The following is a 25,858-nucleotide window of genomic DNA, read 5'->3' as shown; positions in this document are numbered from 1 at the left end:
TAGACACTATTCATAGGTTTTATCACTTGGTTAAGTATCCAACCAAGCTCTAGATACAACTCACCTAGATATCAGCAGAGTGTTTGACAGAGTTGCTCATACTATTCTTATGGAAGACAAGTAGAGATTCTAGCTTAAATCCTACAGTTACGTGGATTTGCAACTGGTTGAATGAACAGTCAAAAAATCATGTTTTCATACCAAAGCAGATCTCTAATGTGCTCTGTGCTTGGGCCTAGATTAACATTTTATCAGTGACTTGCAAAGGGCATATATAATGCACTTAGGAAATGGGGCAAACTGGAAGGAGAGGGCTGGCTCACACCTTGGATGTATGGGTCCCAAAAATCTTGATAATCTAAAATGATGGTGCCAAACTCAAGTAGAAATGGTGGCCACTAGACTCCTACTAGATATAGACAATATATAAGGATGCCTGTGTCACACAGTGACTTATAAAACCACATTTTAACATTTTCTATATTTTGTTGTATTTTTATTATTTTGATAAAATTTCTCAATTACATTTTAATCTGATTCATCACACTTGGGAGTATGTTACAGGCTGCATGCAGCCAGTGGGCTTTGACAACTCTGGTCTAAAATGTAGAAGTGCATCAAATATGAAGAAGTTTAATAAAGGGATTCATTTAAAAGTGTTACAGTTATATTTAACAAATCAATATCATGAGCACAAGATGTAGAAAGCATGTCTGCACAGGAGTTCATCTGAGTAAGATCTTGGGGATCTAGTGGCTACAAGCAAAATGAGCCAACAGTTAAATACAGCACCCAAAAGCCTTAATGTCAGCTTCTTCTTGTTGTTCAGTTATTTCAGTCAAGTCCAACTCTTTGTGACCCCATTTGGGGTTTTCTTGGCAAAGATACTGGAGTAGTTTGCCATTTCCTTCTCCAGCTCATTTTACAGATGAGAAAACTGAGGCAGCAAACAGGGTTAAGTGACTTTCAAGCTCGATCCACTGCTCCACCTGGCTGCTTTCAGAGTATGTTATAGAGGGGATTTTTGTCCAGAGATGGGTCTGACTAGATGGCCTCTTAGTTCCTTTCCACCTCTGAGATGCTGTGATTCTGATTCCAAAACTATAATTGTTGATTAAAGGGAATTATTTAAAAATTTTTATAATATGTAATTTTTGTATGCTGACATTATTGATAAGAATAAATGATTCATCGCATTTTATAGAGGAGTGGGTTTTTTGTTTGTTTTTATTTTTTTTGGAGGGGGCCAAGTCATGGAAGCCATAAATACTTGACACTAGAAGACCTGGATTTGAGTCCTGGTTTGGTTCACATGCCAGCTAAGCGAACTTGGATAAGCCATTGACCTCAGTTTCCTCATTTCTAACTTGAAGAGTGGTTGTAAAGATCAAATGAGGAAAATATGTAAAATACTTTTGAGACAATAAGATAAGAATTCTATATGTAATAACTATCATCATGATCCTAACTAGTAGCTGGAAACACGGTAAAAAAATGCGAAAAATTCAAAAGTCTCCTGGGTCAGGAACACTAGCCACTGTATTTTGGAGCTATACATATCTAAATAGTAGGACTTAGCAGTGTGATGGCCTCTCATTCAAATTTTGATCTTCATTTTCTTTTAAAATCTCCTTTAAACTAATACATTTCCCTTCTCTGGGCTTCACTTTCTTCATCAGTAAAATGAGGACTTAAAATAGATGTTTTCTAAGGTCTTGTCAGAATTCAAAATCCTCTGACCCCCTGAAGTACCCCACAACAACCCAGCAAAGGAGCCAAAAGCATACACAGCAGGATGTGCCTGGCAAAAAGAATTCCAGCTCAGTCATCTCCCTTCAATCCAAAAAGACTCCCAAGGAGCAGCTGGAACACACGGAAAACTCACATTTCAGCCCATCTATCTTGATAAAGTTCGTGATGGGTTGAAACATCAGCATTCTGGGTGTTCTCGCCACTTCCAATCAATCTCCTTCAGTACACAGGCTACTGTGTGTCTTGCTTAAGCCTTTAAGGCTTGTGGATCTGTGGGCCCAGAGTGATGCTATGAATTTCCTGACAGAATTGATCTGGTCAGCCATCAACATCCATTTCCATGGCATCATACCGGTGTTAGTCATTCTGGTTAGGGAGAGATATGTTCAATTGTAAGCACTGTCACTCTCAACCTCTCATTATTAAGGCTTCCTTAAGAGTAGAAAGAACTCTTCAGACAATCACCACCTGATTGTGATCCATTTGGGCAGAGATGCATGGCAGCTGGAAAATGCATTCAGCTTTGTCAGTGCCAGTGGAATTATTACACAGGGAAATGCCATTCTGCTGATCTGCCTTGTTAAACTGAAGGGAGACCCCTTGAAACGATCAGAGGCATTGGTCTGCTTCCAGCATGCCTATTTAGAACCAACCTGACAGCTCTGTCTGGAAAGGCCTTCAATTAAACAACTGAAAATATTTGCTTTCTAGGGGATCTCAATTAGAGAATGCATATCCGACCCTGGGACTCACAAGAGGAGAGGAAATGTGCCAGTTCTTCGATAATCTGATTAGTAAATCTTAAAGGAAGCTTCCAATCCAATTGCCTTCTTCTAGGCTCAATCAATGAGACTCACTAATCCAGAGCAAATCACAGCATCAAGGCTGTGTCTCTTAATGTGGCAAATTGGAGTCTTTATCTTGCTCTTTCCCTGTTCACACAGATTGCTCTCTGATGGTGTGTGGTCTCATTTTCCCAGGAGAGCATAATGAATCATCATGTTCGGGTCAATTTATTTTTAATAAAGATATTGTTTTAACTTTATTTCACTGCATTTTATGTCAGACTTTTTCTAGTGTTGGCTAGTTCTTGTTCAGTTGTTTTCCCCCTCTTTTCTGTCCTTTGCTGGAGGAAGAAAGGAAAATGCTAAAAAAAATTTTTAAAAAGTAGGTGATGTAAAAACAAAGGGCATTAGAAAACTATATTCCAATTTTTTCTAACTTTTTATGTCACATTGGTGCTTTTTCACATTCCCAATAGCCATCCCTCAATAACTCACCTCTCATGACAAAGAAAAGTAGTCAAACAAAATGATCAAACTGAGGTGATGACTGTTGGCTTATGCAACAATCTGAACTAGCTAATTCACTGCCTCCCTACCAAGAGAAAGGCAATGTGTTTCATCATCCATCCTGGAATCGAGATTAGACCACTACATACGATCTGAATCCTGCTAGCTTTCAACATTCTTTTCTTTTCCATTAGGGTTGCCGAGTGTTGCGTTGTTCCGGTTCTTTCTTCCCTCTGATTCAGTTCATGCAAATCTTTGTCTATCAGTCACTTTAAAGGCGTCTCTCAAAAATGACATCTCTCATTCAGGAAACTTCTGTCACACTATTTCCTTGGGTATTTTCTTCCTAAGCAAGAGATGTCCCCTATTCAATGTGAAATTCCCTTTTGATATTCTAGAAGAAAACAAGAAGCAGTCTTTGAAAGCAGGTCTTCTAACTTCATCATGTGGTACAATCTTCAAGAACTCTGTCTCTCTGATTCCACTCCCTCAATCCCTGCCCCCACCACCAAGGGTTGGCAGCTACAAATTGTGGCTCCACATTCATGAATTAGAAGGCCACATAGAGGATCAAAGTCTTTACTCCATCTTAAATTGGTCAGTCAGTAACTACTAATTGAGTCAGGATATAGAGCCAAATGGGACCTTACATGTCATTTAATCCAACCCTCTTTCATTTTACAGAGGACAAAATTCAGTCCAGAGAGGAGCTAATGTCTCATAGGTAGCCAGGATTCTAATGAAGTCCCTCTGATTCCAGAGTTCTTTCCATTACACAACACTGTCACTCCCCATAACAAATGACCTTCTGGATGTCCAGCACTAAACTAGACACTGTAGGGGGATACAAAGGAAGTATGAGACCCAACCCTGGCCTCAAGGGGCTTATCATCTATTTGAAGAACTATGACAGTATGTTAATATATCATTAAATGCTACATTATGGGGTACAGACTATTCAGCCCACTCATTCCCCTTACTATTAGATAAAACTAAGGTCTTGAACACAGGGATGCAAGAGAAGTAGATAGAGATGGCAGGGAATTGCTGGACAGTACTGAGGCAGTGATGCAGTGCAAGATAAATCCCCTCTGAAGATGGGAGCAAACTGAAGATAGGGCACTGTATTCCAGGGAACAGTTAGTGACAGGAGAGGGAATAGGCCAACTTCATCTAAAGTAGGTAAGAAAAAAAAACTTGAGTGCTAAGGGAACTACATTTGTGGTAAGGAATTGGGGAAGTTACATGCCTCCGAGTCCTTTCTTTACTTCCTTGCTGCTAACAAACCTGTGGGAACCCGGAGAAGCTACAAAACTCCTTCCCCCAATCAGTCAGTCAGTCAACAAGCATTTATTAAGTGCTTATGATGAGCCTGGCAGCGTGTTGAGTTCTGAGGGTACAAAGAAAGGCAAAATCATGGTCCCTGCCCTCAAAGAGTTCACATTCTAACGATAAGACTAGAACTTGACCAATGGGGACACTCTTTAGGAACCTTAGAGACTTATAGGATTTTAGAGTTGGAAGAGATCTCAGCAACCATATAGTCAGGAAGTATCAAACTCATCACACTAAAACTCCAGAGTGTGGTGGGCATCAGACTAAAATGAAATTAGGAGTTCCTTTTCGACCTGGTCCCCGGCAGGATGGCTCCTGCGAAGAAGGGTGACGAGAAGAAGGGGCTTTCTGCCATCATCGAGGTGGTGACCAGGGAGTACACCATCAACATCCACAAGCGGGCCACGGCATAGGCTTCAAAAAGCGAGCTCCCCGGGCTCTAAAGGAAATCCGCAAATTTGCCATGAAAGAAATGAGAACTCCAGATGTATGCATTGACAACAGACTCAACAAAGCTGTTTGGGCCAAAGGAATGCATTTGTCCAGGAAACGCAATGAGGATGAAGATTCGCCAAACAAGCTGTATAGATTGGTTACGTGTGTGCCTGTCACCACTTTCAAAAGTTTACAGACAGTCAATGTGGATGAAAACTAAATTGAACTTCATTTAAATAAAGTTATAAAATGTCAAAAAAAATGAAATTGGGAAATATTTAGCAAAATAAATAAAAATAAAATGCAACACAAATAAAATAGTTCATTTGTGGTTTTCTAAGTTAATGTCACCCCAAAAGGATCCATTTTTATTTGAGTTTAACATTGTTGACTGTAATGATAATGGGAATCTGAAGATCTTCCCTGACCCTTGACCCCTTGATAGGCTTAAGTGACTCTGAGAACCTTCCCTGATTTGAAAATATACTCTGCCCCCTAATAGGCTGAATGTGGTCAAATGGAGCCTATGGCGGGAGGCTTGTTTTTCAGGAACACCCACACCTTGTTACTTCGTGATTGAGCAGTGGGTCAAGAGGGTTGTGACATTCTCTGACTCAGGAGAAGTCTATATATACCCTGATGTGAGACTTTGTTTCGGGGTTCACTTTGGGAAGAGTTGTGGGATTTGGCCAGATGAGACTCTGGGCAGCTGTTGAGCCCCCTAGCTTTGAAAACCAGATGCTGGTGCTTCCCTCTTTGGTAACTAACTAGGTAAGGATGTAATGGTGAGACAGCTGGAAGCCCTGTCTGCTTAATTGTGTTATTTTCTGTTGCAACTTCTGTTTGTATCTCTGAAGTTCGGGGTGCTGACTTTTTCCCCTGAACTAGGTAAATGGCATGTTTGATTAAAGCAAGATTGTTAACCCATTTTGAGTTGCTTCCCTTTAGAAAAGCAGATCTAAGAACTTCTGATAGCAGCCATCCTGGGCATGCTAGGTGCTTGATGCTACACTGATCTAGTCCAACCTATCCCCCAAAGGGATCTCCATCATAGGACAACCTGAAAAGTAGTCATGTTTCCTCCACTTGAAAGAGGTGATAGGCGAGTATCCCCAGAACTTAACACAATGCCAGGCTCGCCCTACAGATAAGTAAACTGAAGCTAAGGAAGCTTACATACCTTCCCCATTTTAATTTTATAAAAGAACCTTCTTATAAATGCATCTTTATTTTAGGACAGAAAATCCTGTCTCCTGAGGCATATAGGTATTTCTTTTGTGAAGCCATCTGTGTTCTAGTGAAGGCTCAAAGCTCCAGTGGACAGTATCATATAGGGAGTGTCCACTTCTTCAAAACTTACCTGGGACACACAAATGCCTTGTCTCAGCTCTAGTGGGAAATGAATAGTAACATGCTTGGAAATTCTGAACTAGTGGCACAGGATCATGAATGGTGCAAGTGAATATAGCCCTGGCCAAGTCACTTAGCTTTTCTCAGCCTCAGTTTCCTCATTTGTAAAGTGGGGATAATAATACCACCTACTTCTCAGACTTGTAAGGAACACAATATAGTCAGATTTTTTATTTTTATTCAATTGAACTGGACTGATTGACATGTCATGAACACTGTGTCAGAACATAGGTAATGTTAATAGGTGGTTCTCTAAGTCAATGTGCAGCATACAAGGATCCCCAAGTACTATTTAAATGTTCCTTTTCTGTTTGAGTTTGACACCACTGCCATATACCCCCATTCAGGGGACACTTTTTGTAGTGGCAAAGAACTGGAAATAAAGTAAATGCCTGTTGACTGAGGAGTATCTAAACAAGTATTTGTACAGAAATATAATGGAATCTTGTAAGAAAGAATGGGAGGAATTCAGAGAAGGGATGGAAGGAAGGAAGGAAGGAAGGAAGGAAGGAAGGAAGGAAGGAAGGAAGGAAGGAAGGAAGGAAGGAAGGAAGGAAGGAAGGAAGGAAGGAAGGAGAGAGGGAAGAAGGGAGAGAGAAAGGGAGGAAGGAAGGAGGGAGGGAGGGAGAAAGGGAAGGAGAGAGGGAAGAAAGGAAGGGAGAAGGGAGGGAGGGAGGGAGGAAGAAAGGGAGGGAGGGAAGAAGGAAGGAAGGAAGAAATAATGTAAGGTCCAAAAATATAAATATATATCATTACTGACCTAGGAGCTGAAGAAAACTATAGGATAGATTTTCATGGTGAGCTTCTCCATTTGACATTGGCAAAAGCAGTTGTAGGTAGAAGTAAAACTGTTCCTTCATTCATCACAGAGCAAGAATGACCCCTACAACCAGAGTTTTACCTAGGCCCTACTTGGTCTGAGGGTAGATTGAGCTCCTAAGCAGATGAGCTCCTGGGTAACCCTTAGACAAAAATATAACCTTTAACACCTAGATCAGGGATGGGGAAACTGAGTCCTCAAGGACACATTTTCAGTCCTCAAGTGTGGCCCTTTGACCAAATCTAAATGTCACAGAACAAATCCTTTTAATAAAAAGATTTATTCTGTAAAACTTGGACCCAGTCAGAAGACAGTGTCCAAGGACCTAGAAGGCCTTGAGACCATAGGCTCCCCACCTCTGATACATCATGACTACAAATGAATGACTTCCAATTTCACACCTCCAACTGCCTTTCAGACATCTCAAACTGGATGTCCAATAGACATCTTAAACTTAAAAAATGGAATTCATTATCTTTCACTATAAACTTTGCCCCTCTCCTACCTTCCCTATTACTGTAGGGGTAACACCATCTTCCCAGTCTCTCTGGCTCCCAACCAAGGAATCATCTTAGATTCCTCATTATCTCTCAACCTAACCCACCCCTATGCAAGCTATTGCCAAAGCCTGCCAATTTCACCTTTGATAAATCTTTCAAAAACACCTCCTTCTCTCCTTTGATATCGCCTCTGCTCTAGGTGTAGACCCTCATCACATCACACTGATTATTACTGGTGAGTCTGCCTACCTCAAGTCTCTCCCCACTCCCCTCCATCCTCCAGCCAGCCACCAAAATGATTTTCCTAATTCCACCCTCTATTCAATAAACTCCAGTGGCTACCTGTTGCATCTAGGATCAAACCCAATCTTCTTCTACCTTTCCAGTGTTCTTACACTTTATATCCCTAAATGTATTCTTTGATCAAGTAACACTGGCTTTCTGGCTGTTCCGCCAAAACAACATTCTATTTCTCAGCTCCAAGCATTCTCTCTGGTGGTCCCCCATGTCAGGAACACTCCCTGGCTTCCTTTAAGTCCCAACGAAAACCTCACTTTCTACAGGAAGCCTTATCCAAACTCTCTTCATTCTAGTGCCTTCCCGCTAATAATTATTTCGTATTTATCATGTATACAACTTGCTTTGTGAAAATTTCTTTGCATATCCCCATTAGATTGAAAGCTCCTTGAGGACAAGGCCTATCCTTTGCTTTTTGTATCCCCAGTGCTTAGTACAATGTCTGGCACATAGTAAGTACTTAATAAGTGTTTATTAATTGATTGAATGATAAATTAATGGATTCACTCTAATATGCAGATTATAACTACTAATATGCTTCAACTAAGTTCAACTAATCTCAATTGACCCTTCTCTGCTAAATACTACCAATTCCCAAATCTGACTCTTTCCCAATCCAGGGTCAACCTTGGGTCTATCACCAGAGAAGTAGACTATGCTCACTCCAGTATTCCAGGACACCAAGTAAAAACACCACCTCAGACCTATGGTACAGTAGAGTAATTATATATAGATATATAGACATGCACAAATATCAACAAGATGAACTTTAAGTTTTATTTGATTATAATACCATACCATTCCTATTTGCTCAGTCTTCATAGTGTGTTATTCATTTAGCATAGATATAAATTTTTAAAGGGAACATACTTAAATGGTAATAATGTGTACTCTTATATGTCAATGCTATACAGAACTATAAGTAGGGATTTTTTTACTAAGGATAAATATGACTAAATGAGGCTAGAGGTTTAGGGGAAGGAAGAGTGGTACAGATGACTGTCAGGAAGGAGGGTGGTGATAGCACAACAGAAGGCAGTCTGACTGTGGGTACCAGGAAAGGAGGCAGGGTTGGGAATCATGCTTACATCGCTACATGAGTTGAAGTGGAAAGAAAGTCCCAAGAGAGGAATACTAGGTCCCTGGAGGGTCTGGGGTGGCCCAGTGACATGTGTACCACACAGTGGCATAGAAACAGCTGTTGTCATGAGAAGCAAGTGCTCCCTCACCCATGGGGAGTTGACATATTGGGATAAAGCTCCATTTGCTCAACACTGGTTACAGCTCTGGTGTTATAATTTATATATACATATATACACACACAAGTATGCGTGTATGTATGCATGTATGCATATATACATATGTGCGAGTATATGTATATATATGTATTGGTGTTTATATCTAACTAGAATTCTCTACTTAAGGATTTCTCTACATTTAGATTTTCTTACTTTTTATTTTCAAAATAAAATTCAGCAAATACAGAATGTACATATATATATATACATATGTATGTGCATACATATTTGTACAATATATGCTTATATTTGCTAAACTATCAGAAAAAGGAAAAGAGTTACATAGGAAAGACTCATATGTATGGATTTCTATCTGCATTATGACTACTAGTAATACTAATAGCTAACATTTATATAATGCTTACTATGTGCCAGGTACTGTGTATCGCTTCACAATTATTATCTCATTTGATTCTCACAACAACCCTAGAAGGCAGGTGCTATGATCATCCACATATAACAGGTGAGGAAACTGAGTCAAGGGTTAAGTGATTTGCCCAGGGTCACATAACTAGTGATTGTCTGAGGCTGGATTTGACCTCAGATCTTTCCTGACTACAGGCCTAATGATGCTCTGTGCACTAAGTCATCTAGCTGCCCCCGCTAGGTGGAAATATCCACACCGGTGAGATCACAAATCCACTGGGTCATGGAGTACATATTATTTATTCTACCTTTTTTACCTTATAGGGTGCATACATATGCCTTGGTTAAAAACTCAATTTGTACTAATACCTTTAAATGGGGATCAATTTTTAGCTAATATATCAATTAGGATCACTTTATACTTACTTCTATTGTCAGATATAATTAGTGGCTTAAATAGATATTCTTTAACAAGGCCACAAACTCATTTAGTATTTTAACACAATGATAGTCCTTATAAAGGCACAGAATCTCCTTTAAATCAACCTGGGCTTTTTTCCACAAAAGAATTATGGAACAATCCAAGTCAATAAGCCAAAAGTAGTTTTCCTTTGCTTCAAATAGCCCAAATGTATATATGTACTAAGTATTAACCTTCTGTATGAGTGGACCCTCATACATTTTAATTACTCCCATTCATCCTTCTCATTTCCTTAGTCTATGGTACTATGCTGTAGCAGCAAACACTCCAGCATTCCCAGGATAGCTGCCAATATAGGTTCTTAGATCTGCTTTTCTAAAGGAAAGGAACTCAAAATGGGCTAACAATCTTGCTTTAATCAATAAAACATATCATTTACTTAGTTCAGGGGGAAAAATCAGCACCCCAAACTTCAGAGAATACAAAGGGTTACAAGCAGACAACAAATACAGAGAAACATCAGCAGACAGGCCTCCAACTGTCTGACCATTACATCCATACCTAGTTAGTTACCAGAGAGAGAAGCACCAACATCTGGATTTTCAAAGCTGGGGGGCTCTCAACAACGGCTGTCCAGAGTCTCATCTGGTCAAATCACACAACTCTTCTCAAAGTGAGCCCCAAAGCAAAGTCTCACATCAGGGATTATATAGCCTTCTCCTGGCTCAGAGAATGTCACAACCTTCTTGATCCACTGCCCAATCACAAAGTATCTCCTGAGAAACAAGTCTCCCACCACAGGCTCCAGGTGCACTTAAAGGGCCTAGGGGCAGGAAGATCTTAAATTCCCATTCCCATAGCATATGCCTATAATAGGTGACATCTAAGGATCCTTTTACCTTTGAGATTCCATGATGCTATGATCTGCTAGATAATCCCCCCATGCCACATTTGCCCATCTCCCAGATTCCTAAGCAGATTCCCAGGTCTAAACTGAGCTACCTTTCTCCTAGAGACGTTCAAAAGCCATTGTGTACAGTCCTTGCTCCACTTGTGGTGACATCTTAGAACTACATCTTCCAAAATTCCAACTTGATGGGAAGGGAAAAAAAACAACCTAACCTCATCAGGAAAAACAGTCCTAGCACACCCACACTTCACCCATCCTTGAAAAAAGGAACAATGATCCACCAAATTTTTACTTAGCACCTCTATCAACAAATTGGTCAATCTGTCACCACCTACTTCACGTTCCCCAAATCGTTAGTGTAACAAAATCTGACTGCAGCAAATGCAATCAGAGCTTCTCCACAGATACTTGGTCTACCTTTGGGCCTAATGACAGGGGAAAAGTGAAAAGGAAATTAAAAAAGAAAGAAGCAATATATTCAATATATTCATTTTCCCATGAGGCCCACTGATTATGCTCACTAAATTCATCTCCTTATTTTGTTTTAGGCCTGGGTCAGCACATTCTCCTGGCAGGGATCTATGGCTCCTCTACAGCATCTTCAACAAGTACAAAAGTAGTATTTAGCTTTTGAAACATTATTGATAATCAAGAATTCATCAAAGTTTAAAACACCGACATGATGGAGTACTATAATCCATCATTTATGAGAGGCAGCATGCCAGAGCAGATAGAATGGTGGACCTGGAGTCAGGAAGACTTGAGCTCAAACCTCGCCTCTGATGGTAGCCGTCCAGCTGCTGCTTCTCCTCTGAGTCACAGGCCACATTCTCTTTAAGAGGCGACTGTAGAGAAACAAGAAGGGTCAAGCATGCTCCAAATGGGCCATAGCAGCAGGCCCACAACATTCCTGAATGTGGTTTGGACCAAATTAAAATGTAATTGGGAAACATTTAACAAAGTTCAGACACAAAAACAAGTCATTTAATTTCTCTTATACTAAATGACTGTACCATCCATCCTGCTTTCTACATCTGAAAGTTCCCTAAATTGATCATTTAACAAGTATTTGGGGCAATAAGGGGGTGCAATGGAAAGAGTGTTGGGCCTGGAATCAGGAAGACTCATCTTCCTGAGTTCAAATCTGACCGTGGACACTTATAAGCTGTGAGACCCTGGGCAAGTTACTTAACGCTATTCACCTCAGTTTCCTCATCTGTAAAATGAGCTAGAGAAGGAAATGACATAACACTCTGGTATCTTTACCCAAAAAAAAAACCCAAACAAATGAGGTCATGAAAAGTCTAAAAAATGACTGAAACAACTGAAAAATGACTGAACAACAACAAATATGTATTAAAGACTTACTATGTGCCAGGTACTGTGCTATATCAATGAAATTGCCAATCCACTCTCTATCTCTAATTGAAAATTCCCTTTTACCTACAGCAGAAGCCATTAATATTGAAGTGTCTACTATGAACTATGTCTACTATCACAGTGTGCTATCACTGCTATGGTAATGACCAGACAAAGATCAGAAAAACCGTTTACAGAAAGATTTAGGAGGAACTGGTCTACAAGGTCAAGAAATAGGTAAAAAATTTTAAAGGTCAAAGGTCAAGGTCAAAAGTTTAAAAATAAAAGAATAACTAGAATTTTTATGGTTCATTAAAGTTTGCAAAACACCTTAAAAATATTATCTCATTGTATCTTCCCAACAAATTCGAGAGGTGCTATTATTATCCCCATTTTATAGTTGAGGAAACTGAGTTTAGGTAACTTGCCCAGAATCACCAAATCAGTTAAGTATATGAGGCTAGTATTGAATTCAGGTCTTCATAAATACAAGTCCATGATGCCACAGTCTCACTTCCCAAGTCCACATTTCATTATCATCATCCCATACCTTAGGATTACAAAATTTCATATTAGATGAATTTTCTTTTTAGGACCCTAAAGGAAGGGACCTAACAAATCATCTAGCCCAGCCCTCTCATTTTATTAATGAGGAAACCAAGGTCCAGTGACTTTCCTGAGGTTGTTCAACCCAAGTTTGGGTCTCCTCAATCCCCATCCAGTGCCTTGCCATATCTCCTGACCATACACAACACATTAAATATATTTTTTTTATCTTAAATGAAGAACTCTCCAATCAAATAGTGAGAGCCACATTTCATGATTATCAATATCCTTCCAAAACAATTCATGTATAAGAAGCAGCCTACAAAATGGTTTCTACAACTAGGTAGCATATTGGAATGAGCCCTGGACCTGGGGTCAGGTAGAACTGAGTTCAAATTCAGCCTCAGATGTTTGTTAGCTGTGTGACCCTGAGCAAGTCATTTTACCTCTGTCTGCCTCAATCTCCTTATCTGTAAAATAGGAAAAATAATAGTATCACTCTTTCAGGGTTGTAGTGATGATCAAATGAGGTAATATTTATAAAGCACTTTGCCAACCTTAAAGTGTTCAACAGATGTTAGCTAGCTATTATTATTGTTATTATTATTAATATAAAGGACCAGACCTTAAGAAATGTACATGGAATTGAAAGAAGGACAAAAATAACCAAGCCCATTAACAAACACGGAAGCTCTGTGGTTTGTCTTGCTTTGTTTAACACTATTTGCCCAGGCATATTCCTTTGTGCAAAAAGATAACCTCATTATATAGAAAGGGAATGAAGTAGAGAGACTATAATCTACCCTGCAGTCAAGTGAATTAATCGTAAAACAAGAATGAGTAGGGATCCTTCTGTGTGACTGAGAGATGGGGATGTCCTAGGCAGGGGCAGGAAGAAAGACATTTGTATATAGATGGACAAGAATGAAGGGTGTTTATAACTCTGATCAACCCTCTACACTGATCAGTCCACAAGCTTTCCTTAGGCACCTACTACGTGCCAAGCACTAGGCTAAGAGCTGGGGATATAAAGAAAGGTCAAAGACAGTCCCTGTTCTCAAAGAGCTCACAGTTTCTAAGGGAGGAGACAACATGCAGATGATTATGTTCAACAAGATGATATACAAGATAAATTGGAGAGAATCCACAAAGGGAAAGCTTCCAAGGGGATCTTATAAGACTAAGAAAGCAGAGATGAGGACCAGAGTGGAGATGATGTGGTTTAAAGCTGATGGCTGGACTATAAGGTAGAGGACTGAATTTATAAAAGATATGTAATAATAAAAAATAGCATAAACAACTGTGAGTTATCCTTCTAGCACTCACCACCTTGGGCAAACTCCAAAATGTGTCTATTGTTTCCTGTTTCAATAAAATTCTCTGTTTAGATGGCAGAATCTGAGCACAAGCTTGACTCATGCCACACCCAGAGCTTCCCCGCCAGGGAACATAGAATTTAGCTCATTTTGTCCCCATCCAAGGTTTTCCCTAGGAATATTGGAATTTAGTTTGTGTTTAGGACTCTAAAGAAAAGGGAGAAAAGGCACTCCAGCTCTCAGGCAAGGACTCATAATAATACATGGAAGATAGGTTTTATTTAACTCTATAAAAAATTTCTACCTATCAGAGTTTTTGTGAGGATAAAATCAGATAATATTTGTAAAGTTCTTTGCAAACTTTAAAGCACTGTAGTCTTAAAGACAGCCCCCTTTGCCTCTCTGATAACTGTCCATCTTTTCCAAGGTCAAGGAATAAGGTTGAAGTGAAGAGAAAGCACTTGACCTTGTGACAATTTCAAGCACCCTGGATTCTATGGGTGTGCTGGTTGTAATCACTCAACAGTAAGACTAGGATCTCCTGGATTCATCTTTCCCATCTAGTATAAACAGACTTGCACAAGGATTCAGGGGATACACAGTTATCCCTTCCACATTCTGCCTTTCCCCATCACAGTTTCAATTCATTATGGGTTGGCATAAGAAATCAAAATGGGAGTTTGGGGGGAGTTTTGCAGAAGCTACAGATGAGTTTAGGAAACTCAAAAAAAGTTTAGAAACTCAAAAATCCAAAGATATATGCATAGTATTGTATAATATCAAGAAAAAAAGAGAAGGAAAACTACAAAGTCAGAAGACTTCTTCTCTAGCACAAAGAGAGAGCCAAAAATTTTTTACGCAAATTTTCCGGTAGCACCGTACCCCTAACCCCTGTGACGTGGAAGGGATAACTGTACTTTGGAATCTGCCCAAGATGGAGGGCACTACAAGGACAAGAAGAACACAGGATGAGTGACTATCCAGGATGCTGTAAGACTCACCATCTACCTCCCAACTACTTCATTCTACCTCCCAGTCTACTCCTTCCCACCCACCCCCCCCGCCATCACTCACAATACTAGTGGTGGAAAGATTGGGGTTTTTTCTCCAAATTGTGACCTTCTCCCTTGCTACTCCTTGACTTTAAGATCTTGGTTGGTTTTAGAACTTAAGGTTGTCCAGGAATTCTTTCTCTGTGCCTAGGAGCGTTGGCGGCAGAATTCTTATACTAGCATGATGATTTCTCACTAATTCTATTTTTGCCTTTATCCACTATTATCTCTGGAAATGCGTGACTCTTTTGAAGGAAAGTCTACACATTTGCAAGGTGCTATGAGGGAACCAAGTCTGAGTTTCTGTGTAGCCACTCTTCTTTCTGCATAGTTCATCTCTGGTTTTCTCCATTTCTGCAGCTCCCCCCTTAAAAGGATATAGCCTGCTGTTCAGGAGTAGAGTATGAATTAATTAAACTTAATATGGTTTAAATAAGGCTGTACTCACAAAAAACATAACTAATGCCCCATTAAAGACATACCATCAATACCAAAACAAAGCCCTCATCTGTTAACCTGGACCAAGTTCACTTTAGACTCATTCCCAGATAAATTATGTGTCCCACCTAACCATCTCTTACTCACTCACCTCAAGAAAGAGAGAAAACTGATGATAAAGAGACCTACTATTATGAATGCATCTCTCTACCAATTCATCAATCAACATTTATTAAGTACCTACAAGCACTATGCTAAGCACCATGCTGAATCTATTGCCCTTCTCTTTATCCTAAGGGAAGGGAAGCATTGTAGGAAGGCTCTGAGGTACTGAAGTATTCATTCTCTAAGTCTCAACCTCTAGTACAAGTGGGACATGACTAAAGTATTGAGGATGAACTAGTGTCTGCAGATACAGTTCACCAAAGGACCAATCCAGTTCATTGGCACCATGGGAATCTGATTATTAGCAGAAAGATCTTCCTGGGGAAAAGTGAGTTTGCACAGACTGATGCCTGGGAATATGGAGAAGAAATATCTGGGGTTTCCACACCTGAGCCTCCTACCTTCTTCAGCCCCAAGACAGACCCATCCTTAATGGTTATTCAAAATCATTTCTAGTCAGCCAAGTCCCTCTAATGCCTGGCAGACTGACTTTTTTGTGTCCTTCTGCAGTCGACATGAGGCTGTTCTATGATGAAGATGCTGCCCTTGGGCTTCTGCCTTTTAAAGATATCGTGTCTTTCTCCATATTAATCTCAACCCCATCTTACACTAGAGGGCACTTTCACACCATACTTCTTGTAGACAGAGACACTGTCACTGTTGCCAGTCATGCACTTTGGGGGAGGGGAGGGGAAGGGAAAAGAGGGGAGGGGGCTGTTTATTTTAACAAGTCTAAGATAAACCCATTGGTATTTGAGGAGGCTTCAGAGCCAGACATGAGGGACTGAAACCTTAATTATACAATATAATTGTTGTTAATGGAACGTGTACATTTCAACCCAGCAAGGGTAGTGATGTTTAATGCCAGCATGACATATTTCCCAAATCGTTCCCTTTATTTGTATAAATAGCAAAGAAGCAAAAATTGCATCAGCTCTTTGCATAATGAAGAAGGAGAGACTGGGCTGCTTTTTACCACAGTGGCCAGACGCTCTTTTATCTCTTTTCAAATCAACATTCAGAGCTGGAGGTTTTCAAACAGAAAGCATCTTTCCTAAGGGAGAGCTGCACTGTACGTTTGGAATTATAACATTCTATAAATAAATAAAAAAGATTATTAAGAACGATGTGTAAATCTCCTAGTCAAACACCCCTTCAAGCAGTCATCATCAGTAATTCAACTCAGTCCCTTAATCCCACTGTATACAAATACACAGCATAAATGCGGTATTTAACAAGCACTGTAGAAAAAACAGTGCTCTCACAATAAAGACCCATTTATGAAGATTGAATGTTCTCTGCCCCTCGCCTCATTCACCTCCCCCAGATTTAAGTCCTTCATTTGATTCTTCTGCCTGAATTAGGCATCCGTTTCCCATGACTGAATCTCAGGCATATTCCACCTATTTAACTGAAAATTAAAAAGGTTAACTCAGTCTTCCCATTCTTTATGTTCCACTTCAGGGGCTTTACAGGACATCTATTTTAAACCAGATTGTACTGGAAAACATTCACAGGTTTTCTTTCATTAGAATGTTCAAACTGGAGAAAGGTCTGGAATGGGTCAAGATCCCACTAGGTTCTCATGGATCACAGATTTATAGCTAGAAGGGATCTTACAGGTCATCATTCATTTCTCTCACTTTACAGACAAAGAAACCAAGGCCCCAAAAGATCAAGAGACTTATCCAAGGTCATACAGTGATAAATAGGTGTCTGGATGGAAGTCAGAGCCAAATCCATCATTTTCCCCTTCTACTATAAACAGTATCACTTTTCCCCCCCTTTTCTCCTTTTTTCTTCCAGCCTTTCTTTTTTTAATTTTTTATTCACTCATTCATTCAACAAATATGTGGCTGCCTAATATGTATAGGGAACTATGCTAAGTAAGTAATATAGATCGAGGCTAACCTTTTCTAGCTGAGTGCAGGTAGTCACACCATGATCCAGTGAGGAAAATAGTGATTCGAGGCAAGAAAAGTTGCTTTAGAAGGTGGCACTTAGGAAACTAGGGCTTCTAAGAGTAGGTGGAGGCGAAGGAGGAGCACATTCCAGGCATGGAGTTTCAGCCAGCGGAGAGCCACGGAGGTGGTAGACAGAGGACTGCAGGTGAGGAGCAAGAAGGCCTGCTTGGAGGGCACCTGGAATGCACAAAGGGGAGTAATGGAAGTATAACTAGAAAGGTAGGTTGGAATGATGCATTCTCTTTTTGCCCTTACTTTTGTTCAGTTGTGTCCAACCCTTCATCAACCGATTTGGGGTTTTTTGGTCAAAGATACTGGACTGGTTTTTCATTTCCTTCTTCAGCTCATTTTACAGATGAGGAAACTGAGGCAAACAGGGTTAAGTGGCTTGCCCAGGGTCACGCAGCTGGTAAGCTTCTGAGGTCTGATTTTAACTCAGGAAGATGACTCCAAGCCCAGCACTATACCCAGTGCGCCACTAGCTGCCCGGTGATTCATTCTCTACACTTCTGACATTGATCCATTCCATCTGCTTTACCTGCTTGGAGCTTTGTGCACACATACGGTCTTCCTTGTAGATGGTAAGCTCTTTGAGAGTAGAGACATGACCTAACCAAAAACGTGTAAATGCCTTTATGCTTAGTATGACATCATGTACCATGTGGAGACATGGGAAATAACAGATAGGGATAGTCAGTCTTTCATTCTGTCTGCTTGGACACGGACACAGTTGAAAGAGGTAGTGCTTGTCAAGGTGAGCTGGAGTCAGCCTGTAAGGCTCAGGAGAGTCAATTGTTAAATTTTCAGTGTGAACATCTACATCGCCAAAATTAACAAATCAGGATTTTATTTAGTATATGCTGATTGTTCAGATTAAAGAAAGTTGTAGGAAAATATTCATAGTGTAGATTAAACTTGAAAGTATGTTCGAATACATTTTGTTTTTTTCTGGAGATCTGATTGTTAAACATTTGCCAGAACACTGTTGACACTAGTCTGAGTTCTGCCACTAGTAAGCTCAGTGAGTTTGAGCAAATCACATTATTTGTCCAGTTCTGATGTTCCTCATTTCTAAAATCAGGAAGTGTGCTAGATGATTGTGATAGTAATGGCAATTAAAGATTCCCCTGTATTGGCTTGGTTTTCAAATTGATTGTGTTAAAGCCCAGAGTTTGTTAATCCCACCTGTGGGATGGGCTTGTTGATGTGAAAAGAAAGTCCTGAACTGGGAGGAGCTGGTGACGTAGATTTGGAGAGACACTAGACAGAGGCGGAAGATCTTTTTTGGAAGCAGCACCTCGTGGAGGGAGAGAGACTAAGAGAATTGCTGGTGGCCGCTTTGGATTGCCCTGGACTTTTGAGACCTGCCCCCTGAGCTGCCAAGGACTGAGGAGACATGGCTGTTTTGCTGGTACTTTGTCTGTCTGTTTTGATGTTGTTTTGCCAGATTTGTCCACTGGTGAAAGACAGTCCTTTTGTTGAAGAAGTCCTGGAACCTGGCTGTTCGCTAAGAAGCCCTAAGACTGTCCTGCAGACAGAGAGTGAATACTGTCCACTGGTGAGGGACAGTGCTGTTGTTGCAGGGGTCTGGAGACTGTCCTGCAGACAGAATGAATACTGTCCACTGGTGAAGGCCAATGCTGTTGTTGCAGGGGTCTGGGAGCCTTTCTGTTGGTTCAGAAGCCCTGAAGAAGGATTTTCTTGTTGTATGTTTACAGAAATCCTGGGAGAGGGCTTTGCTAATGTGTTCAGGGGTTCTAGGACTGTTCTACAGACAGAGGATAAATTCATGAAGGGACTGGCAATGTATCTTATGGCCTTGCTAAGCCTTGTCTCCCCAGGAACTAAGATTGCTGAGAACTTGCCTCGTGTCAAGATGAAGAAAAGATCTCCATTTGGGTATTAAGTGCTGTGTTTAAACTTGATGTAACTCTGGTGTAGATTCAATAGTGATCCAGGGGTGGGGAACTTTTGACCTTATATGTGCTCTGTGGTTGACAAATGAAGGTACTTTACCTATGTTTGGAAACTAATCTCCATTTGAGAAGAGGGGTTTTGTGGTGGACTTAATTAAGGTATAGCCTAGGGGTGGAGTAGTATTTAGAACAGGGACTTTGTAACTGATTGAATGATTGGAAGGTCCTGGGGTGGGGTAGTACTTGGAGATTATTTAATCACACTTAGTAAATGCTGTATTTGGAATGATGTCATGTTTTGATCTTCTCTGTTCTTGGTTTGTCACTGAATAAAATAGAGAGCACCTATGCTGGTATTTTGAACCTGGGAAGTTGCTTTTGCTTGGCATTACATTACAATGATCTCTTAGGCTTCTTGCAGCTTTTGCATTCTGATTCTATGACTTTAAACTCTAATTTCCTCAATATCCTCCCTATTAGGCACATCAGCTTTATATACACATTCTTCCCCCACCCACCCAATACCTTTGGAAGGAAAGGGAAGGGAAGGGAAGGGAAGGGAAGGGAAGGGAATCTCTGATAATCATAGAAGGGAAAGTAGTGAAATTGGAGTTTGAAGACCTGTGTTCAAACACTAGCTATGCTATTTATTAACTGAAAAACCTTGTGCAAGTCACTTAATAACCTCTACTGGGCATCAATTTCCTCACCTCTGGGAGTGTACAATCTACAAGGTCTCTTCCAGCTCTATATCCTATGAATGATTGATTGACATCAAGACAACTCTGCCAAGGTCTTTCCCACTTCTCTGATTTGATTTTTGCCTATTCTCTAGCTAAGGCTTTTCATGGTCTCAGGTCTCTGCCATTTGGGCAGATGCTTCCTCCAAACTCCAAATCAAACTATGTAGGGCAGAGGTCTTGGGTTAGTGAGGAATTCTCTGCATTCTAATTCTTTGCCCTCTTAGAAAAAATTTTGTTTTCTGGAAAACTTTGCCTCGGGGGAAAAAGAAAAGGGCCCTTAAGTCTCTTTTTTCAATTTCTCTGTAATGCTATAACAATCTTCACAAGGTGACAATGACATTTAATGAACCTCGAAGAGCAAAAAAAAAAAAAAGGATTACAGCAAAAAGTCAATTTCAAATAAATCTTTAAAAGAGCTTGAAATTCAATCACTTCTGAGCACACTCTTCCCTCACATTTCAGGAATATTATTGAGTCTTCTCTGTGCGTGTGTGGATGTGGGTGGCTGTGTTTTAGGTTCCCCACAAGACAGTTTTTCCTTTTTTATTGTTGTTATTCAATATTTATTGCAGAAATTGCTCAAAGGGAAGGGACTCAACCATCTAGATAGCTCCTTGCACAAGAAGCTAAAGGACTCTGACAAATTGATTTCTTCCAGGTCCCAATGGTATTGTGGGTGCCAACCAATAAGACTTCATATCTCAACTAAATTTCCCTCCCTGAGAGCAAAGCCCACATTCTATTTATCTTTGTAACTCAATTGCCTTGCATATAATAGGCACTTACTAAATGCTTGTTGACTGACCAATTAAATTGAATAAATGTTTGTTGAACTGAACTGAATTGTCTTCTAATGAATTGAATTTCATATTTTCTTATTATGCCTGGCAATCCCAGATTCTGTTCTTCAATCTCACTTTGATCTCCAATCTCTCAATCCCTCATTCTTTTTCCAGGTGTCATCACTGAATTGGCCATGCTTTCCTCCCTTTCCTATTTTGAAGCTATGTGAACCAACTCAATATATGCACTATATTTTACTATTTTCCAATCCCTTATCTCCTTGTATGATTGCTGGTTCTGCCTTGCCAAATCCCAACCCTAGATTGCTTCCACCACCTGCCCCCTTTATTCCTATTTACTGTGCTGTTGAATAGAGTTAGATGAAATCATGAAACTATACCGACTGGATCCACAATAAATTTGTGTTATCCAATCTCAATTGGGCCCTAACTGTAGCAAGGCAATCATTCCATGTCTCTCTAATCAATTCAGAAAATTGCTGTCCAAGACCTCGTCTTTCCTCAAACTTCCCTCAGGACCCCTTTCCCCCTTTCTGCAGCTAAAGACCTCACCTCGTACTTCACACATACAAAAAAAAAAAAGACCATTCCCCAGGAGTTCTCCCTTCTCCCCACCTCTCCATCTCACATCTTCCAGACATCTTCCCTCACTATCTCTCTTCCTCTATGTCTCAGATGAAGAGGTGGCTCTTCTCCTAGCTAAGATTAACCCCTATCTATGTGCTTGATCCCATGCCCTCCCATCTTCTCTAGTGGATTTCCTCCTATTATCATCCATACTTTGACTCTTAACTTCAATCTCCTTATATATACTTACTCCTTCCATAATGTCTAAAAATACACCCGTGTCCTGTCCCACCCTTAAAAATACTCACTTGATCTGACCATCCCTGCTAACTATCATCCTTTATTTCTCCTCCCTTCTATAGCCAAACTCCTTGAAAAAACTTCCTGCACTAGAGATCTTTGCTTCCTCTCCCCTCACTTCCTTCTAGATCTTCTTCAGTTTGACTTATGACCTCATATCAAACCCAAATTTGATTCAATAAAACCACTCTCCACAAAGTTACCAATAAGCTCCTAATGACCAAATCTAATGGCATCTTTTCAATTCTCCTTCTTGATCTCTCTGCTGCATTGAACAATGTTGATCATTATTTCCTCCTTCATATGCTCTCCCCGATGGATGCTGCTGCTGCTGCTGCTGCTCTCTCTCTCTCTCTCTCTCTCTCTCTCTCTCTCTCTCTCTCTCTCTCTCTCAGTCCTCCTCCTATCTGACTCCTTTCTCTGTCTCCTTTCCTGGTTTTTTATACTTTGCTGGTTTTTGTCATACCCCAAAATAATGGGTCACCCCCAATGCCCCATATAACAAGACCATTCCCACACATGCACAGAGATGACTCATTCCCAACACTTGTTTGGGAACTTCATCAGCTCCCATGGGTTCAGTTAGAAACTCTATAAAGATGATTCCAGGTCTATATATCCATTTTCTCCCAAACTATAGTCCCACATTGCCATCTTTCTTTTCAAACATCTCTTTTTTTGTTTTGTTTTTTGGGGGACTTGCCCAGGGTCACATAGCTAGTAAGTGTCAGAAGTCACATTTGAACTCAGGTCCTCCTGACTCAAGAGTCAGTGCTCTCTCCACTGCACCACCTAGTTACCCCTCAAACATCTCAAAATGGATGTCCCCTAGACATCTCAAACTAAACAACAGAGCTCATTATATTTTCTCCAAAACTCTTCTTTCTTTTAAACTTCCCTATTGGGTCAAGGACATCACCACCCTCCCAGTCACCCAATGCCATCACTGATTCCTTACTCTCACTCAATCCTTATATCCAATCAGTTGTAAAATCTTGATGATTCTACCTTCATAAAATTTCTTGAATATTCCCTCCATTCACATAGCCACCACTCTAGGATGGGCCCTCATCAACTTTCACCTGGAATATTGCAATCGTCTTCTCAGTCGTCTCCCTGCTTCAAGTTTCTCAGCATGCTAATTCATCTTCTATGCAGTTAAGAAAGTGATTTTCCTAAAACGCAGGTCTGACTATATGCCTCTCCCACCCTACTCAATAAACTTCCAGTGGCTCCCTACAGTTAAGTAAGATTGTCTTGGGTAGTACTCCGTTTGTCATCTCCATGACTTTCCAGTGGCTGACCCCCAAGCCTAGAGTATTCTCCCTCCTCACCTGTCTTCTAGTTTCCTTGGCTTCTTTCAGCTTGCTTACTAGGAGATTTATGTTCTAATCCAACACACTGCAATTTTCCATTTCTGTATTCATATTCACCCACTTGGAATACCATCAAGACTTCTGGGAACTTATCCACCCTTTGACTCAGCACAAATCTCATTTCTTTGTCCTGCTCTGAAGCGGTCCCTAACCATTCCTCTGAAAACCTATAGTAATTATTTTTACATAACTATTTAACCAGTGAGACATATGAACTTTTAACATTTTATGTTGTTTTCTCAAATTGTCATTGAAATCTCTTATTATCATTTAATTTATCACATATTTATAATCTAGATTAGGAAACAAATCACAAATTCCTTAGGGGTAGGGACTGTGACTTGAACTTCTTTTTCTATAATATTTAGTACAGTAAGAATGTTTTAGGCTTACAACAAATACCTGTTGACTTGATTTAGGTTTGATTTAGTTATAAAATGTTAGTTATCTCAGGAAGAGAGAGTCACACTTTCCAAAGATAATATAGACAATGTCTTCTCTTCGTCCCACACCCATAATTAACTTTGCTGAATAAATGATCTCATTTTAGCTTCAGTCTTCCTCTCCTTGACCTTGGCAGGGACTTGGTCATAGAAGAGTATCTCCTTTTCTTGATCACCCTCTTTTTCTTCATCACCCCACAATTTAGAGTACCAGGACTTACCCCTATCCCAATTCTCATCTTACTTCTTGGGACACACCTTCAGTGGCATTTCTTCCTTTCCCATTCCACTAGGATATTTTCCAATTCTTCCTGTTTATGGAGTGTTGTACTTGACCCTGAATTTAAAACATAGACTTGACTTCTAATTGCAATCAGGAAGAGAAGACAACCTCTTTATCCTTCCCTCTTTGGGAAGCTATCCATAAAGTATTTTGATGCCAACGTTTAGAGGGAAAAAGTACTTCCTATAATAAATTTAATGTTTCTCCAGGGAAAGAAGTGCAAGTGTTCTATGGAGAAGTGGGTCAATGTACTCGAAAAAGCTTGGAACCTTATCTCCCTCATGCCTTCTTTGTGAAGCAAAAAAAAAAAAGAAAAGAAAAAGAAAAACCTGATCTTTCTCTCTTGCTTTACTTTCCCTTAAAAAATCTAAAACTGATTCCATTTCCTTCTTCTTTAGATTACGAGTCCTCCACTAATGTGCTCCTCTGTCTTCTGATCATGGCATGGAGATGACCCTGGGTCCTTTGGGGCTATGCCAGGGAGGTGCCAGCTCTGATAGCCCCTCCCAACGTGTAAAGATTGTCAGCATATTGAACAGACAAGAACCAGACTAGCTCCAGATTGAGAAAAGTAGGTCACCAGAAGTTTGACTCCTAAATGATGAAAATTTGGGGCCACAAATAGTTCATGAAGCAGTCTGCTAAGACTCATAGGATCACTGCTCTAGAACTGGAAGGGATTTCAGAGGGGATCTAGCCCAACCCCCTTATCTTACAGATGAGGAAACTGAGTCACAGGGAGATTAAGTGATTCACCTGTAATCAAACAGAGGATAAATATAAGAGATAGGATTTGAAGCCAGATCCTCAGACTCCAAAGTCAGTGTTCTTTCCACTGTATGAAGGATATTCAATCTGCTTGGATAGAGTATAAGAACTCAACAGAAGAGGACCATCTCTTCCAAAGATAGTCTGTGAAAGGAGGGAGCATCCAGAGTGCTGTTTGTCCTTCATTTTTGAAGAGCACCAGGTGAGGTCTTGGCTTGCTTGTGAATTGGATGTAAGTGAGGCAGCGTCACTCTCTGTTCCTGAGTCATCAACGTCTAGTGACAGGGCAAAAGTCAAGATGACTAGTGATGGCTCAGGATACGGAAGATGACCCCGGGATCTGGATGTCTGACCAAGTTCTAAGTGCCTGCTTCTGCTGCCTTCATGACTGCTGGAACAAATTGTTCTCCTCCACTCATTCCCCTGGGGATAGTCTTCATATACTTGGAGTAGACATCCCCTTAACTCCTCAAAGGGCTTGAGGTCTGTCAGTTACCCTCAGCCTGGCTTAGCCCATCATCTTACAAATAAGGAAAGCAAGGCCCACAGAGATGACGTGACTCATCCAAGACCCAGGCAGCAAGTAGCAGAGACAGGATGTGAACCCAGGCCTTTTGACTCTCCATTGTGTCATGAGTGCTATGCATTACTACAATAACAACTCAGTCATTCATTAAGTTTGTCAGAAAAGTCATAGATTGGAGAGTATGAACAGCAAAGCAGAAGGAGTTATATGTAATGAGAAATCATATTAGCTGATGCATGTATAATGCTTTAAGGTTTCCAAAGCAATTTACATAGATTATCTCCTATGATCCAGGTAGAAAATAGCCAGTATTCTTATCCCCAGGACCTATGAGTTCACTGAAGTAAGAACACCCACTCTGAAAACTCTTAGCAATGCATTTTGCAACTCCTCTGAAGTTCATTATCTGAGAGTTGCCTAGTACAGAGAGATTAATTTTCCCAGAGTCACATGTGCC

General features: G+C 40.3%; 1 long non-coding RNA gene and 1 pseudogene across 1 annotated transcript in view; one reads left to right on the top strand and one right to left on the bottom strand.

The window, feature by feature from the left end:
• Positions 1–3,222: 3,222 nt before the first annotated feature.
• The window catches only part of LOC138170059 (uncharacterized), a 38,555-nt gene continuing 15,919 nt past the window's right edge, over positions 3,223–25,858 (bottom strand). The window contains exons 2-3 of the long non-coding RNA XR_011170528.1: positions 17,624–17,853; positions 3,223–3,438 (exon numbers count right to left, since the gene is read on the bottom strand). This is a non-coding gene — a long non-coding RNA (uncharacterized lncRNA). The remainder of the gene's footprint in view (positions 3,439–17,623; positions 17,854–25,858) is intronic.
• On the top strand, positions 4,586–5,034 carry LOC138170058 (large ribosomal subunit protein eL31-like; annotated as a pseudogene).

Source organism: Petaurus breviceps, unplaced genomic scaffold (assembly GCF_028583685.1).
Source record: "Petaurus breviceps papuanus isolate PSGF00001 unplaced genomic scaffold, PetGlider_PUasm1.0 38, whole genome shotgun sequence".
Classification (NCBI taxonomy): Eukaryota; Metazoa; Chordata; class Mammalia; order Diprotodontia; family Petauridae; genus Petaurus; species Petaurus breviceps.
The sequence above is the reverse complement of the archived record's forward strand: the minus strand, read 5'-3'. Positions and strand labels throughout refer to the sequence as shown.